Here is an 18229-nt window from a genome sequence, read left to right on the forward strand (position 1 = left end):
AAAACCCTAACTAATCCTATTTAAATAAGGGATAAGAGGGGCGGTTATAATGCTGATAGAGATCAGATTTTTGGGACGCCGAACCAAGGGAGGTGCATAAGAAAATTTGGAGAAGAGAGGGCACAGCATCAAGAGGTTGGCATGAGGTTTGTTGGCCCTTATCCTTTCTTTCTTACCAACAACCAAAGGTTGGTTGTTAAGGTCTTCTCTCTCCCTCTTTCGTCCAAATTTTGGACATGGATTTTTCTCTCCCCTTTGTCCAAGAGTTGGACATGTTTTCTTAGATCTCTAGCGTAGAGATTTTGTGCATGAATTTTAGGAAAAAAAAGAAGAAAGTATTCTCATGATCTTTAGCGTAGAGATCTCATCCTCCTATTTTCTTCTTCTCAAAGAGAGTTATGAGAGAAAAGAAGAATTTTCAATCATCAAGATACGATCTCTACAAGGGAGCTAGCATCCCGATGAGATCAAGAAGCTTCTGATCAGATCGAGGCCTTGTATGGATATCCGTAGAGCCCGGATATTTATACGGCTTCAAGGGACCTTCAGAAAATATCCACGATCATTGATTCCCGATGTAGATCGACCCGCACAAAGGTATGAAGATAAGATCTTCTTTACTTTTTTTTTATTTGACTTCTGTATCTGAATCCTATCTCACATATGTAGATCCTGTTGGATAGTTTTAAGTTGGATCTTATGCATACTTAGATTAAAATAATTTTAATCTGAATTTTTAAATTTCCGCTGTGTACATATTTTGAAAAGATTTTTTGCATGCATGATACCATGAATCCCAACAGTGGTATCAGAACCACGTCATATGCATGAGATTAGGATTTAGATTTAAAATCTGTAAAGAATTTTCAGATCTAAAAATTTTTGATATCGTTCTGACATAAGGTTGTCCTGGCATAACTTGTTATGCTGTATGGTTGTCCTAGAACAATATTAAAAATTTTTGATTAAAACAAAATTTTAGATCTAATTTTTCTTCATATATATGATATATGTTTTATTGTTTAGATATAAAAAGAGTTTCAAAATCTATTTTTATTCGCATATATGATATATGAAAGCATGCTTAAGTCTGAAATTAATTTTTATGATCTGAATTTAATTCATATATGTGATATGTGATATATAATTATATGCATAATCTGAAAAGTGTTTTGAGACCCAAAACTTACTTTCAGGCAAAGAATTTAGATCTGAAAATATAGATTTAAGATCTAAAATTAGTATTTGTGCATGAGGATTGGTCATGGGTAGATCAAATTAGGTCATGTAATTGGATTACACATAGGATTTCTGATTTGATCATAATCGATCAAAATCGATTTAGCAGTTGATCAAACCGAGTCAAGTGTTGATTAGGGTTAAGTAATAGAACTTAAGATCATACAATCGTTGTTGATCGAATTGATTGATACCCATATATAGAATCGATTAACCTAAGGATCTAATTCGGCTCTGTGGCTCGAGCCTAATTCGCCTAAGCTAACCTATTTGGATCAATTGACTAATTGGTGTCTAAGACAAATAATTGAAAGATAGTTATTTAATTAATTTCATTCGCTGACCTGACCAATTTATTAGTATCTAAGAAAAACAACAGGGGGACCCCACCGATCTCCACTTATCTGATCAATTTGGAAGATTGAGTCTCAAATGTAATTGCTTGGCGGTTTGGTTTAGCCCATACCAATTAGATCAGTCATATAATGACTGATTAGATGAGATCTAAACTCAAACCTCCCCATAAATATTAAGTCCAATGATCTTCTACCGTTGTAGATGTGCGGACGTGTGCTACCGACGTTGATTGTTCACGGTTGGTCACAGTGGTTTAGTTGCACCAGGAACACGTAACTATTCTATTAGCAAAGAGTTGCTCCAGGATAAAGATGGAGTTGGACCCAATAACTATTAGATGAGGGATCCAATGACGGCTTTGCACCTGCTTATGAACAATAGGTCGGACTGAACTAAAGAGTGTAGTCAATAATTATTAGGTGAGCCCATATGACTTAAAGACTAAGTCACTGCAATATACTTAGAAAAGTATCTGGACAAAGAGTTGTCCACGCATCGATATGCGTGTTATCAATAACTGTTAGATGAGGTGCACGGCATCAGTGGGACCACAGCACCCACTAAAAATTCAGTTGTCGCGTTAGGATTTTCGTTTCTCCACCCGAAGAGTGTGAGAGATCTGAAAAAATAATGGGAGCATGTTTGCATCTAAAAATCCCGAAAGCAAATTATAAAACAAATACAAATGTCTAACTAAAATATTTACTCTTTGCTGTTTATTGTGTCAGCTTTCAACCCTCTAGCTCGAATCTCAAATATCAACCGTTTAACCAAAACCAATTACATAGACTGGCTCAGAAACTTAAGAATCGTTCTTAGTTTTAGAAAATAAAACTATGTTCTCTACTAGATTATTCCAATGTTATCAGCTTGTCCAACCCAAAGTCAACGAGCTATACTTGATAAATGGATAAACAATGACAATAAAGGTAGGTGCTATATGTTGACGTCTATGTCAGATGAACTCCAACGTATGCATGAGCACATGTATACTGCCACGACATGCTGATTCATCTATAAGTGTTGTGAGGTAATCAAAATCGTACAACGTATAAGATGCATGATAGACAGTCAGTCGATGATCACTATTTGATAATGATCAAGGATATTAAGGAGCTTAAAAAGCTCGATATGACCATGCACAAGGAATTACTTGTGGATTTGATCCTGCGATCCCTTCTTAGTTTGTATGGATAGTTTATGGTAAACTACCATATGAATGACCATGATGGCATCTTATCTGAATTGATCAATATGTTGGTAACTAAAGGATCTTGAAAAGTTCACAGGTAAGGACACGGCTTGAGAAGACATGTCAAAATTGCTCAATACTGTCCTTACGATTTCCTCTTCTCCCAATTGAGTGTTGACTCTAGTGCTTTTTATGCACTTCATTGAAGGGTCTAAGAGAAAGTAGAGGGCTAAGGGAAGGTGAGGTAACTTTTAAAATCGGCAATAGGGCAAGAGTTGCTACTATGGCCATGGGCACCTATCCTTTGCAACTACCATTTGGATTTAGTTCTTAGAGACAGTCTCTATCATTTGCATGGTGATGCATCTGTGAACTTAATTAAGCAAGCAGTGAATGCCATTAGATCTGAGAGATCCAAAGTTGAGATAAACCTGAAGTATATGTGGCACCTTAGGCTGGGTTATATAAAAGAAGAAATGATTAACAGGCTAGAGAAATATGGGCTTTTGGGCTCATTGACTGAGTCATATCTGGTCTGTGCATCATCTCTTTGAGAAAAAATGATCAAGCTACTCTTGTGGAACAAGAGAAAAAGAACCACTGAGATACTTATCGTGATACACATTTGATGTGTGCAGCATATTTGATGTGCTAGCCAAGAAAGGTTATCTCTACTTCGTTATCTTTACCGAAGATCAGTCATGGTATGGGTATGTATATGAGATACAAATCTAAGGCTTTAAAGAATTCAAAGAATTCAGATGTGAAGTAGAGAAGCAAATCAAAAAATTTCTAAAGATACTTCGATCAGATCGAGGATGCAATACTAAAGTAAAAAATTTCTCGATTATCTCATAAAAATGGCACAGTTTCATATTGCACCCCTCTTAGTACATCTCAACTCAACAAGATAATTAAGAAGAGTCATGGGACTATATAAGATATGGTCCGGTCCATTATGGACTTCATTGATTTATTTTTATTTCTTTAAGGACATGCTTTATTTTTAAAATTTACCTATAGAATAGGATTCTCTTTAAATCTGTTCCTACCACACCATATGCAATATGGCATGATGAGAACCGAATCTTGGTTATTTCAAAATTTGGAGATGTCCAGACTGTGTCAAGGACAACAGGTGGACATGTTAGAGGCTAGATCCATAGAGCTCATTTCAAAGAATATCCTAAAAGAGTTTGGGATACTACTTTTTTCTTCCGAAAAGATCACAATGTGATTATGATCTATCATGCTATCTTCTTGAAAAATAGTTTATCCAAAATAAAGCAATGGGAGGAAAGTTAAGCTCGAAAAAAGTGTCTCTGAAGAGCAACGAGTTATAGGACCTAAAGAACCTATTCATGATGAGCCAGTACATGTATGTACCTCCTCCACCTCGTAAATACAGTAGGATCTCCCATCCTATCGAAAGATACTTAGGTATGCTTAACAGAGGATGTAGAGAAAAATATTTTTCATGAGAGATAGAGATATAGAAATGATCCCAAAGCCTACAACGAGACGATGTTAGACATCAACTCCGAGAATGAGATGTGAAATAGCTTTTCTGATTAGATATCTTGAGAAGATATATGTATGGAGTAGCCTATGGATTTCACTTCCTATGATAGAGATCACAAAGTTTGCAAAAATTTCAGAATCAGAATATTCATTTCGATAATATGATCAAATTGTTTGATCAAAAATGAGGAATTATGTGTTTACATAAAGATCAATGGGAGTACTGTCACATTCTCCGTAATGTACGTGGATGACATCCTCCTGATTGGGAGTGTATGAAGAATGTATGAAGAGTATAATAATTACTATTAATATAAGATATTAATATTCAAATTTATTGATATTATAAATTAATGGATTGTATGAAGAGTATAATATATTTCAGCTACAAGATTGAAACATAATCAGAAAAAAAATAAGCCAAAAATGTATAAATGAAAGTCATGAAATATCTTGAGCTCTCACTAGATCTCCTAAAAGAGTCGTTCGTAAATAGCACATGTTTGGCTTGGAACGAAATGAGTTTTCTCAAGCTCAGCTTGATAGTAAAACAAGCCAAGCTTGAGCTACACCTGGCTCACTTGTGTTTGGCTTGTTGACACCCCTAGTTGGTTTAGGAGTAAAGAATTCATGACTTGTTAGAGATTTTTTTCCTCTTAACAAAGTTGTTAGGTCAAAGTGTGTGCATTTTTCTAAATGCAGCATTAAAACAAGCATTAATCTTTTAAGGGAACTAGATGTGGAAAAGTCACAACTAAATCCATGCATAATAGCTGCCATACCCAAAAAATAACAATTAACAATCTACAGAACAAGGAAAATTACCCTCACAACTCTCACCTAGCAAATCATTTCATATGTAGGGTGCAAGCATAGTGGACTGACCCACTTCCGATCTAGAACCGAACCAAAATTAATCCGGTATGACCTAAGCTGAAATTATTTGGATGATGCTCAAATTCAAAGGCATGACACATTTTGGATTCAGATATGTATGGGATTTGAATCCTTAAATTTGCAATCCGAACCTCAACAGAATCGAGCCAATTCAAAACTAGTGTAGTATATTTCAAAACCCTCCTTGAATATAAGAAATTAGTTTTCTTATGATATAATTTGTCAATAGTTTATGTTATTGATTATAATTATGCATGATTATCAATCAAATCCTATGTAGAACATGTTTTTGATAATGTTTGCATGTTGCTTGCAGTTATTTTATAGTATAATATGTTTATGATATAATTTGGTAATCAATTTATATTCATTTATTACGATTTATGTTGGGATGATTTTTGACCTGATTTAACTCCAAAAATTTGATGAATTGATAAAATTAAAATATTAAATCCAAACTGATCCAATCCGAAGGGAATTAAATTAGGCTTGAGTTCAATGACCTGATTCAAATATAGATTGAGTTTAGATTTTGCCCCTATCTCATCCAATCCAACCAGCTTGCAGCCCTATTCTATTCCACCCAAACACCAACAAGCTAAGTGTCACGAACTTATGGTATTTGCCCTATCCAATTCCTATGCAGCACCCCGATTACCTCTGCATAGACAAGTAAGCCTTCACCACTTCCTAGGCAAAACCTTCAAAAGAAGTTGCAAGAGAGCGGAAGAGAGAGCAGGCAAAGATCAGAAAAGGGATTCTATTACAAATAGGAAGAGTACAAGATACCTGGAGAGTTCCTCTCTCAAAGGCACTCTCTAACCTGATGAGTTGGGTTGCAAATTAGGATCCCTCCTCTTTATAAAGAACTAAAATAGGATTGTGCCACTTGCCCTTCATCTAATAAGAAAGAATATTCCAGATAAAAGATATTTATAAGCCACCAAAATATTTAGCAAACATCTAGAATATGGCTGAAATATCTCCACGGTCCTTGGGAACTCTGAAAGCTCCTCAAGTCCTCTAGGGTTTGAGTGCATTCTTCGACTCTTTTGGTGAGGTTGTGACATAAGGCAGCCCAACATTAGTATTCAGCATCACATCATTCTCCATATAACACTCCAAGTTCACTGTCACCCGAACTCTAAACCTAAATCACAAATATACTCTACCCATTCAAATTCAAAAGTTAAATTACAAAATCTCATTACATATAAGCTCCAAATCAAGCACACTCCAACCTTAGAACCTTAATTCTGGATTACTATTCCGATAACCAACATGTATTGTTCTAACAGAGGAAGGAAAAAAAAAAAGGCAACACTTGATTCTACCAAGCATATAACAAGCATAACTCTGTATCTTCATGCAAAAATACTGAAAACCTTACTGGCGTTTCATCAAGCATATAGCAACCATAACTCTATATCTTCATTCAAGAATACTAAAAAGCCATGTCGGCATTCCATCAGGCATATTACAAACATAACTTAGCATCTTCTATTCAAAAACACTAAAAAAAACATGTTGCAATTCCATCAAGCAATAACCAGCATAACTCTATCATAATTCATACTCTTTAAAAAATCATTTATTTTTAGGAGGGAAGCAAAATAGTGAGGGAACGCCTCTTCTCTGCGGCTTTCTTCCCCATCCCGCCGCTGCCGCTATGCCGCCGCCTCCCATCCTTGCTCCGCCAGTATTAATAATGGAGACCTTGGGAGGGGCAGCAGCACGTACACATAAACACACACAGAGCGAGAGAAAGTACCGGTGGTAATTTAAGAAGAAGAAAGGAGGGCAGCGGACCTGTGGAGGGTGGGGAGCACGGGCGAGTTTGGGCGACGGTTCAAAGAGGGCGTGAGTGTTCCGGAGACAAAGCGGAGATACGATGAAGAGGGGGGAGTGCAGCAAGCCAGATAATCGCCGTCAAGCTCCGCGCTTCCCAAAACTTCAGAGCTCGCGGGCCCAAATAAGTCGCGTCCGGATCCTCCGTGCCCGTCAGCGACCTTCAGCAAACAGGAATAATTCAACACCTCTTTCACTCATTGATGGGTAAATTTTATGAAAAAATTATTTAATTTTTTTATTAATCAATTTTTTTTATTTTTTATTTTTTTAAATAAATAAATTATTTTTTAATGAATAATATTTATCCATAAAAAAAGATGACTAAAACATATTTTCATCGATCAATAAAATATATATTTAATTTTATTTATAAGATGTCACGTCCTAACAGCTGGCTAGTATTCTCAAACACCGTAGTGTTCTTAGCTAACCAAATATGATAGACAATATTCATCGATTATTTTTTATTAAACACTCACCCGTCTCTACATACGGTACACACCTCCTTTGATGTAATCAAGGAAATCATCATCCGCGAGATGCAAATAAACCACCCCGTAGAACAAACCAATTAATCTGCATACCGAACTCAACCTTTGGCATGAAAACAAGACATGGGCAATAGTTCAATCGTCCTCAGGCAATAGTCATCTACCAGCAAAATTTGCAGCCCTTTATCAGCCAAGAGTCCCCAGCATGGGATTCTCCCCAAAGCTACCTTCTAGAGAAACAATGCCACTCTGTGGCGCACCCTAATTTTCCACACCCAATCCATGTCTTGGCCTGATGAAGCCTCCCTTTAGTACACTTTGTAAAGGGCACTAGTCTAACTCTATGACTACATGTAATCATCCAACTCAGTCTATCCAGTGTACCACTGCCAAGCACAGCCAAGAAACGGACTCTCTCGACCAATGTTTCATCAAAAGCCATCCGAAGGTCGATATTCCATAATCTACCATTAAAGAGTATAATATTATTTACATTCTGATTCAATAGTCTTTTATAGTGGATAAATACCAGCCAGCAAGAAAAGCAAACCGAGGACAGCCATAGGCCATTCATCACATCTGTTGCTGTTTAAATTGGTTGGAATTGGAGAACAAACACCTGAAAACTTCGAGCGGTGGTGCTGATGCTGGAGCGACCTGCAAAATAAATTTCAAACCAAATATTGTGGCTCTAATAAAGACCCTCCGATACTAAATTCAAAAAAACAGAGAACAAGAAAGCAGCAACGAGTTCTCTAAGAGAGATTTGATGGAACTTATCTGGGTCCTCGAGGCTCTGGTTGTTTATATAGAAAAATATCGAATAGTTGGGTTATTAGCTATGAGATTGCATGATCCCGAGATTGCCGAACCATTGGACTTACCAAATTAGATGAGATAACTTAGCCCTTAAACACTCTCACAAGATTAGAAAAGATAGTTATGCCAAATCTTATCTTATTCGAAATAGACAGCTGTCGCGCACGTCAAAGAGATAAGTCGGCTGAACAACTCATATACAGGTCAGACCTTGGAGATGCCTCAGCTCAGCATAGAGATAGACTCAGCTCATACGATAATTAGTGATCGTATTAATGATCTGAGAACTTGACATGTGTTATGATACAGCGCTGATCTGAGGTGCTCACGGTAATCACCGTAACACTACCTCCTACTCCTAAGTCTGAGGATCAGGTGAAAGGAGTACTCCAAAAGTGCTTCGAATCCAATACCAAGTGCTTCTACCTTCACGCCTGCTTCTGTTGTATTTAAGGTGGGTGATGTCAGCCTAATGCGACTAACGCAGACGGACATAATTGATGGAACCACTCAGATGATGATCTCTTTGAGGTTTTCATCATTTTACGATGGTCTTTCATTTTCTTCCTCCTTTAAATTTGCTCTTTGAAAGCACGGGTAGCCATAGATCTTTTTGTACTGATTGTTTGTCATGATTCCTTGAAGTGAGATGGATTCACAGCATGTAAAGAGACTTAAGCAAATTCTGGCTCGTAGGAAGCAGATTATGATTTCGATTGCTGAAACGGGGCCCGCGGTCAAGGAAGAAGAATATGATGTTCCTACCATCGAACCCACAGCCCAACCATTGGAAGCTGTGATGCAGGGTTCTCCAGAGAAAGTTTCGATCAGTGGGGCACCGATGGAGACAGCACCGGAGATGAGCATCGTAGAATACTTTGAAAAAGATCCGACTGAGAAAGTGCGAATGGAAGAGGCGGTCGATAATTCGGAGAAAGATCTGACCAAGATGATAGAGACTAGGGGATTTTCAGAGATGGCAACTCCTGCTGGACATTTTCTTGCATCCACTGCTCATGCAGGACCCTCAGATTCTATGCCTCGTGCTCCATCCATAAGAGACCAATCTACGGTGGAATACTTGAGGAACCTCCTACTGCCAGTTGAAAAGTTGTTTCTCAACGAACAAAGGGGGGAGAAATGATCTGTCGATGCCTTGAGATCCCTTGCATATGTAGGTCAATATCTGGCGAGTCTCGTTAATTCCAACCTCGATGCCCCAGTGATGGAGAAAGAGAAAATCAACTTGCTGAAGTATCGATTGGAACATCTGGAGAGGGATAACACTGAGCTGGCCAAGAAACTCAACCTTACAGAGGAGGCTCTTCGGAGGCCCAGGAGTTGATTCACCATCGGGACGAAGAATTGCAGCAGGCAGAAAGATGGATTGAAGCCCTCGAACAACAGAAGTCTAGGACTGACAGGAAGGTTGAAGACCTCGAGGAGAGGATTAAAATCCTTGAAAAACAAAGGTATGAGGTTGAGAAAAATTGTTGCCAAAGCCATGATGATCTGAAGCACTTGAGGAGGATACTTGAAGCGAGAAGATGTTCTCTGAGTTTTGAAACTCATTCTCGAAGAAGCCTCAGTGGTGGTCCTGTTGGAATTCGGGATTTGATGCATGCATATGTATTTCAAAACTTTATTTTCTAAACACTGCAGTAGAGAACAAGATTAAAACACTTTTAATAAGAATTATATATTCATGAAAACATAAAACCATATATAAAACCACATGGATCTATTTCATATGCTGAAATTGATGTATGCTGAAATTTAGATTGTGATCAAATCACATACCTGTTTCGCAATCTTTTTTCTCAAATCTAGATCTAGAAGAGAAGAGGTTCTCTCTTAGCCACACAAGTATCCGGTCTCTATGAGTATCCACTTAGGATCAGTCTGGTATAGCCTTCTTTAATCTGAATTTTTGTTCTTCAAAATTTAGCCTGCTGAATCTGAACGAAGTCTGGATCGCGATCAATGCTTGATCTCTTTCTTTGATCCTCTTCTCCTCTTCTTTTCTAGAGTTTTTCCCTTTACTATGTGCTGCTACCAGATACTAGAAACTAGCAAAGAAGAGGCACCCAATAGCCTTTGGATGTGGGACTCCTTGGGACGTACGTTCCAAGAGAAAGGGGGTGTGGGACGCCCAAGGGAAGAGAAAAGAAGAGGAAGAGAGGGTGTGGAACTTCTCTTTTGGCATGTGGGGTTGCTGGTTTGGATGTTTTTGGGACCTTAGGGGAGGTCCCTTTAAATAGACACAAAGATTGAATCCTATTCAATCACATAATACAAGTTCTACTTGTATTGGGTTTCCTATTAACTTAAGTTATCCAACTTACTTTAGGAGACCCTTTAGGTGCCAACAATTAGAGCCCTTGCACCTATAATTAGACACCCTAAAACACACCCAAGAGACGTCCCATAGGAGAACTAAAAGCCTTCTAATCAATGGACACGTCCAACTTGATCAAATCAAGGTGGCACCCAAGAATAACTATCAAGAAAATTAATTAGGGACTTACACCCTTAATTTATGTGATCCATAACCTTAGACACCCAATAATTGGAGTCTCATGAATCTTATTCATATAGGTTATTAGCAGGTAATTAAGTTAGAATTATCTTATCAAATAAGTAATCCCAACGGAAAGAGGAATTGGATCCAACTATGTGCTAGCAAGGTTATTATGAACCCAATAGATTCTCTAAACCCAATTGATACTTCATAAGCTCAATTGCTAATTCCAGGCCTAATCCCTTTATTGTATGATCCCATAGATTCAATTCTATCTGGTAGTGAGACATACAACGATTTCTATCATTGTATCATTGAAACTTTTTCAATAGGTCGGAACAATTTCACTTTGACTCAGCAAGGATTGTCGATCCGGAATAATTCTAGTGAGCTCTCACAATCCACCAGTAATATTTAGCAGTATGTAGTGGCAACCCAGTAAAACTGAAATGAACCTCTAGGTGTAGTTAACATATGATTCAATCCCTCTATCGTGAGTCCCAACTAGATGGCAGATCATAGATAAATCGTTAAACCTTAACATCAGTCATATAGTAGATTCGATTTTTCATCAATCACACTACTGTGGTCACAGACTCTTGGATTTAGCCTCTTAAATTTTATAGGACCACTCCTCTCTATCAAAGTCGATAGATCGCATCTTGATGTGCATCCTACCCCTACAGTGGACCAACTATCGCTAACATTCACTACAAGGACTCTTTGAGATTCATGTTTATGTGTCAGTCAAACTCCAGCAGCCTCACTACAAGTAGCAGTATCATCTCAAATCGAAGAACCAGTCACACAACTATAGCATCGATATAATTACTGATGATCGAATAAAAATCTAAATGATCTCTCATATGGTCACGCTCAGTACTAGTTGTTCTCTAACAACTATCCGCATTCATCGTCCTGTGTCTCTACACAGTAGACCAGAGACTCATCTATCTCGAAAGGAAACGATTTGTGTGTCAGTCTATTTGGATCAATCACCGTCCTCATGATGATCCTATGATCAAGAGTATTTAAGAATTAAATACATATCTTAAATTCTCAACACTTTGAGAATATATATCAAAACTAATTCTATGGACGATTCAAAGGCATGTCACCCTTGAAAGAAAAAGAAATTATTTTTTATTGATCATATCAATATATCAAGTACAAAATTATGTCCTAAAATTATTATAATGTGTCAGTCATATTGACTTTTAGGACATACATCTAACAATCTTCCACTTGGACTAAAGTCAATTAGCTACAAATTTAAGTCCCATCTTCTCAAGGTGGACTTTCATTTTCGGTTGGCTCAACTACTTAGTCAGTGGATTTGCCATATTATTCGCGGAGTCTACTCTTTGCACCTCGACATGTTTCTTTTCGAGATAGTTGCGTATGATATGAAAACACCGCTCGATGTGCTTAGATTTTTTATGAGATCTCGGCTCCTTAGCAAGTGCTATGGCTCCATTGTTATCGCAGTACAATGATATGGTATCCGATGTCATAACCTCAAGTTCTACAATGAACTTTTTGAACCAGAAACCTTCTTTGCAGCATCCGAAGCAGCAACATACTCAACCTTCGTGATCGAATCCACTATGATGGATTGCTTGGAACTCTTCCAGCTAACTGCGCCATCATTGCAAACGAATACGTACCCTGACGTAGACTTTCTACCATCAGGATCAGATATGAAGTCTGAGTTAGTATACCCCTTGACTCGTAACTCAGAATCACCTCAAAGACCAAGAACAAATCTTTAGTCCTTCTTAAGTACTTAAGGATGTTCTTCATAGCTATTCAGTGCTCCTCGTTTGGATTCGACTGATATCTGCTCGTGACACTCACAGTAAGGACAATATCAGGTCGAGTACATAGCATGGCATACATAAGACTCCTTATCACCAAAGCATAAGGAATCCTACTCATATGTTGCACCTCCTCAGATATGGTCGGACACATCGTCTTGGAGAGACTAATACTATGCCTAAGAGATAAGAGACCTCTCTTAAAGTTTTTCATGCTGAATCTTTTCAACACCTTCTCTATGTACAGCTTTTGTAATAGGCCAAGCATCCATTTAGGTCTATCCTTATAATCTTTATTTTGAGAATATAGGATGCTTCTTCTAGGTATTTCATAGAGAATTTCTTGTACAACCATCTTTTGACCATAGTCAGCATGAAAATATCATTCCTAATGAGGAGAATATCATCCACGTACAATATGAGGAAGGTGATCGCACTCCCACTGACCCTCTTGTATACGCAAGATTCCTCTTCATTTTTGATGAAATCAAATAATTTGATTGCCTCATCAAAATGATGGTTTCAACTTTGAGAAGCTTGCTTTAATCCGTATATGACCCTTTACAGCTTGCAGACTCTGTGATCACCATCACCGGACGTGAAACCCATAGGCTACTCTATATAGATATCTTCCTCAAGATATCCATTCAGGAAAGTAGCTTTCACATCCATTTACTAGATTTCATAATCATAGTAAGCCGCAACAGCAAGTAAAGTGTGGATCGATTTCAGTATGGCTATGGGTGAGAAAGTTTTCTGATAGTCAATACCTTCACGTTGACTATAACTTTTAGCCACAAGCCTAGTTTTATAGGTCTCTACCTTACCATCGGTACCTATCTTTCTTTTGTAGATCCATTTATACCCAATGGATGCAATACCCTCAGGTGGATCCACTAAAATCCAAACTTGATTTGAGTGCATCGAGTCAATTTCTGACTTCATAGCATCTAATTATTTTTTAGAATCGATGTCAGACATCATCTCGTCAAAGATATTAAGATCATCAGTATGACCCCTATCTCCCATAAGAAATATTTTTTTTACTTCCTCCGTAAGCATTTCCATGTACCTTTTAGGAGGTCAGAAGATTCTGCTAGATCTACGAGGTGGTAGTGGAACATCAACTACTAGCTCATGGACTATGAGCTCCTGAGGATCTATAGCTTTGAGTTCTTTAGAGACTTTCTCTTCGAGCTCCACTAACCTCCCACTGCTGTCATTCTGGATAAACTGTTTTTCTAGAAATACGATATTTCGACTCACAATCATATTGTGGTCTTGTAGAAAGTAGAAATAGTATCCCATAGATTATTTTTATACCCTATAAAGCAAGCTATACTAGATCTATCCTCTAACTTATCTGCCATCTGTCTCTTGAAATAAGTCGAACATCTTCAAGTCTTGAGATAATCCAGACTCGACTTCTTACCAAACCATATCTCATACGATATGGTAGGAACGAATTTTGATGGAACCCTATTCAACAAGTGAATTGCAATTAACAAGGTATATCCCCAAAGAAATAAGGGTAGATCAATGAAGCTCATTATGGATCGAACCATATCCAATAAGATCATGTTCCTCCTTTCGGATACCCCATTGAGTTGAGACATTCCAGGAGGGGTCCACTGAGAGACTATGCCATTATCCTTAAGATATCCTAAAAATTTTTGACTAAGATATTCACCTTCTCGATCAGATCGAAGAACCTTAATGGGTTTGTCTGTCTATTTTTCTACTTCATGCCTGAATTTTTTGAACTTTTCAAAGGTCTCAGACTTGTGTTTCATGAGATACACATATCCGTATCTAGACAGATCATCGGTAAAGGTAATGAAGTAGGTATAACCACTCTTGACCTGCATATCAAATGATCCACACACATCAGTGTGTACCAGGACGAGTAACTCAATGGCCCTTTCCCCATCTCCTACAAAAGGTAACTTGGCCATCTTTTCTCAAAGTGATGTAACAGCCTCATCTCAATAGAAAGAATTTTTGCTTCCAATTTATTTAGACTTTCAGTATAAGTTCTCCCTAAGATAACATTAATTCCTTCTTCTTTAATAGGGAGCTCCATATTGGTATAGCCTTCACAAGGCAAATACAGTATCTGTCCCAAGTGGACTGGATCCAGAATAACATCAACACCTTTTACTGTAGATTTCACTGTTCCATTGCTATAGCTCAAATTTAAGTAAAATTCCCTGACAAGATCGACATAAGAATTTTTCTTTAAAGAACAGTAAAATTTCCATCCTTGATACTTAATCTTCGATCCAATAGTGAACCCTTCTTTTTCAAAAAAATTTGAAATCAATATTTTTTCTGGATTCCACTTTCCGCTCAGAGAGAGGTACTTTGCTTGGGCTGATTGGGGATTGAGTGGAAGCTGAAGCAGGGATTGGAGCAGGAGAGGGCTCGGCTGCTAATCTCTTTCTGCGCACACTCTCTTCTAACCCGCGAACAGATTTTCTCCTCTGTGGAAGCTTCATTTTGGGAGCCATTTGCACAATAAGGACTTGCACAGAGCTCTAGAGACTAAATGTGAGGGAGAGAGGAAAAGATTCTAGTGGAAAGGCAAAGATTTTGGAGAGGTGATGTGTCGATTTGAAGAAGATGGGTAGAGTCTAAGGCAAGCTCGAACCGCCCCAAACGAAAAAGGAAGAAAAGAGGAACTTGGTTCCTAAACGGACGATTTGAAGAGTGAAAATCGGTGGAAGGAGATATTTGAGAGAAATCTTTGGTTTGAGGAAGAAGAGATGGAGAGCTTTTGGTTTGGTGGGAGGAAGAAGACGAAGGACTGAGTCGGCTCAAGAAAAAATTCCCAATAAGAAGAGAGCGCCCGAAGGGTTTTGAAAAAAATACAAGTTTACCCTAGGGTCGACCTTGGGGATCGACTCATGGCATAGAAAAATTTAAAAGAATGATGGGACAATTTCGAAAAAATTTGAAACTCGGAGAGAAAAATGTTTACCCAAATATTGATCATGTGAATGATAGTTTTGAGCTTTTGAGCTCTTAAAAAAAATGAGAATTGAGCTCAATAGATTTAGTTCAATGAATTTTTGGTATTAAGAATTTGGAATCAGAGAGATACTTAAGCTGATGGATCAAGGATTCCTAGTTCGCTCCTAATTTCACAAAATCTATCTTCACTTAAGACCTTGGTAAAGATGTCAGCCAATTGTTTTTCCAGTACAAACATAATCAAGAATTATATCTTTATTTTGATGCCTAATTTCAATATGTTTTGATCTAGAATGCTGAATTAGATTTTTAGTTAGATTTATAGCACTGGTGTTATCACATCTTATGGGAGTTTCATTGAGTTTGATGCCAAAGTCTTCAAGTTGTTGCTTAATCCACAAGATTTGAGCACAACAACTTCCGGCTGCAATGTATTCGACCTCGACCGTAGACAGTGCTACCGAGTTTTGCCTCTTGCTAAACCAAGAAATTAAATTAACTCCAAGAAATTGGCAAGTTCCACTAGCATTTTTTCTATCTAATCTGCATCCAGCAAAATCGACATCTGAATATCCTATCAAGTCAATTGATGAGTCCTTAGAATACCATAGTCCTAGAGTTTATGTATCATTTAAATATCTAAGGATTCTTTTAACTGCATTCAAGTGAGATTCTTTCGGATTTGATTGAAAGCGAGCACAAAGACAAACACTAAATATAATATCTGATCTACTAGCAGTTAAATACAATAGAGAACCAATCATGCCTCTATAAAATTTTAAGTATACATTTTTACCTCCTTCATCCTTGTCAAGCTTACATGATGGGCTCATAGGTGTACCAATTGCTTTGGAGTTCTCCATTCCAAATCTTTAAAGTAGTTCTCTTGTGTACTTGCTTTGGATGATGGAGATTTCTTCCTTTGTTTGTTTGATTTGGAGTCCGAAGAAGAATGTAAGTTCTCCCATCATGCTCATCTCGAACTCTCCCTGCATGAGCTTTGCAAAATCTTGACAAAGAGTTTCATTAGTAAATCCAAAAATAATGTCATCAACATATATTTGTATAACTAATATATCATTTTGATTTCTTTTAATGAAAAGGATTGTGTCTACATTTCCTCTTGAAAAATCATTATTAAGCAGAAATTTACTTAGCCTTTCATATCAAACCCTAAGTGCTTGTTTCAAACCATACAATGCTTTGTTTAATTTAAAAACATGATTAGGAAAAGCATGATTTTCAAAACCTGAAGGTTGTTCTACATAAACTTCTTCAGCAATATATCAATTTAGAGAAGCACTTTTAACATCCATTTGGAATAACTTAAAATTCATAAAGCAAGCATATGTAAGTAGAAGTCTAATTGCTTCAAATCTAGCAACAGGTGCAAAGATCTCATCAAAATCAATTCTTTCTTCTTGATTATAACCTTTTGCAACTAATCTCGCTTTATTTCTTATCACATTTCCATGTTCATCCAATTTATTCCTGTATACCCATTTTGTGCCAATTATTGAATAATTTTTAGGTTTTGAAACTAAAGTCCATACATTATTTCTTTCAAATTGATTAAGTTCTTCTTGCATTGCATTTATCCAATTATAATTTTTTTCAGCTTCATCTATGGTTTTAGGTTCTAGATGAGAGACAAAAGTAAAATGATTGAATGCATTTCTAAGTGAAGAACGAGTTCTTACACCATGTGTAGGATCACCAATGATTAGTTCTTTGGGATAATTGTAATCATACCTCCATTTTTTGGATAGATCATTTGTACCTAGAGGTTGTTCATGTTGTTCTTCACCTTCCTCATCCTGTTTGTCTTCATGCTCTTCATCATCTTGAATGGTTGAGTCTTTTAGAGTGATATCCTTCATTCCTTCTATAAGAGGATCTGCATCATCAATACCTTCATTCTTCCTTGAAGGAAGATCGTTAGTTTAATCAAAAACAACATGTATTGACTCCTCTACTATTAAAGTTCTTTTGTTGAAAACTCTAAAAACTTTGCTAGAAGAGGAGTAACCAAGAAAAATCACTTCATCGGATTTAGCATCAAATTTTCCTAGTGTTTCTTTACCATTGTTCAAAACAAAACATCGACAACCAAAAACATAAAAATATGCAATGTTTGATTTTCTTTCTTTCCAAAGCTCATAAGGGATTTTCTTTACAATTGGTCAAATTAAAGCACGGTTTAATATGTAACATGCCGTGTTAATTGCTTCCACCCAAAAATATCTTGAAAGGTTGCTTTCACATAGCATGGTACGGGCCATTTCTTCAAGAGTTCTATTTTTTCTTTCTACTATCCCATTTTGTTGGAGTGTCCTAGATACTGAAAAGTTGTGGTCAATACTTTTTTCATCACAAAATTTTTCAAAATCTTGATTTTCAAATTCGATTCCATGATCACTTCGAATATTTTGAATTGAAAAACCTTTTTCATTTGTGACTTTTCAATAAAATTTTGAGAAAATATGAAAAGTTTCATCCTTATGTGCTAAGAAGAAGACCCATAGCAAACGAGAGAAATCATCAATAATCA

At 37.1% G+C, this 18229-nt stretch overlaps 1 long non-coding RNA gene across 15 annotated transcripts in view; it reads right to left on the reverse strand.

Moving 5' to 3' along the window:
• The window catches only part of LOC105034755 (uncharacterized), a 144233-nt gene extending 126450 nt beyond the window's left edge, over nt 1-17783 (reverse strand). For 2 of the 15 annotated variants that reach the window (XR_012141532.1, XR_012141533.1), the window contains exons 1-2: nt 16475-17783; nt 7016-7215 (exon numbers count right to left, since the gene is read on the reverse strand). This is a non-coding gene — a long non-coding RNA (uncharacterized lncRNA). Of the gene's footprint in view, nt 1-6782; nt 7216-16474 lie in introns of all 15 variants that reach the window. The other 13 variants (XR_012141529.1, XR_012141531.1, XR_012141527.1 and 10 more) reach the window with 11 other exon arrangements.
• Nucleotides 17784-18229: the final 446 nt, after the last annotated feature.

The sequence above is a fragment of the Elaeis guineensis genome, chromosome 5, assembly GCF_000442705.2.
Source record: "Elaeis guineensis isolate ETL-2024a chromosome 5, EG11, whole genome shotgun sequence".
NCBI lineage: Eukaryota > Viridiplantae > Streptophyta > Magnoliopsida > Arecales > Arecaceae > Elaeis > Elaeis guineensis.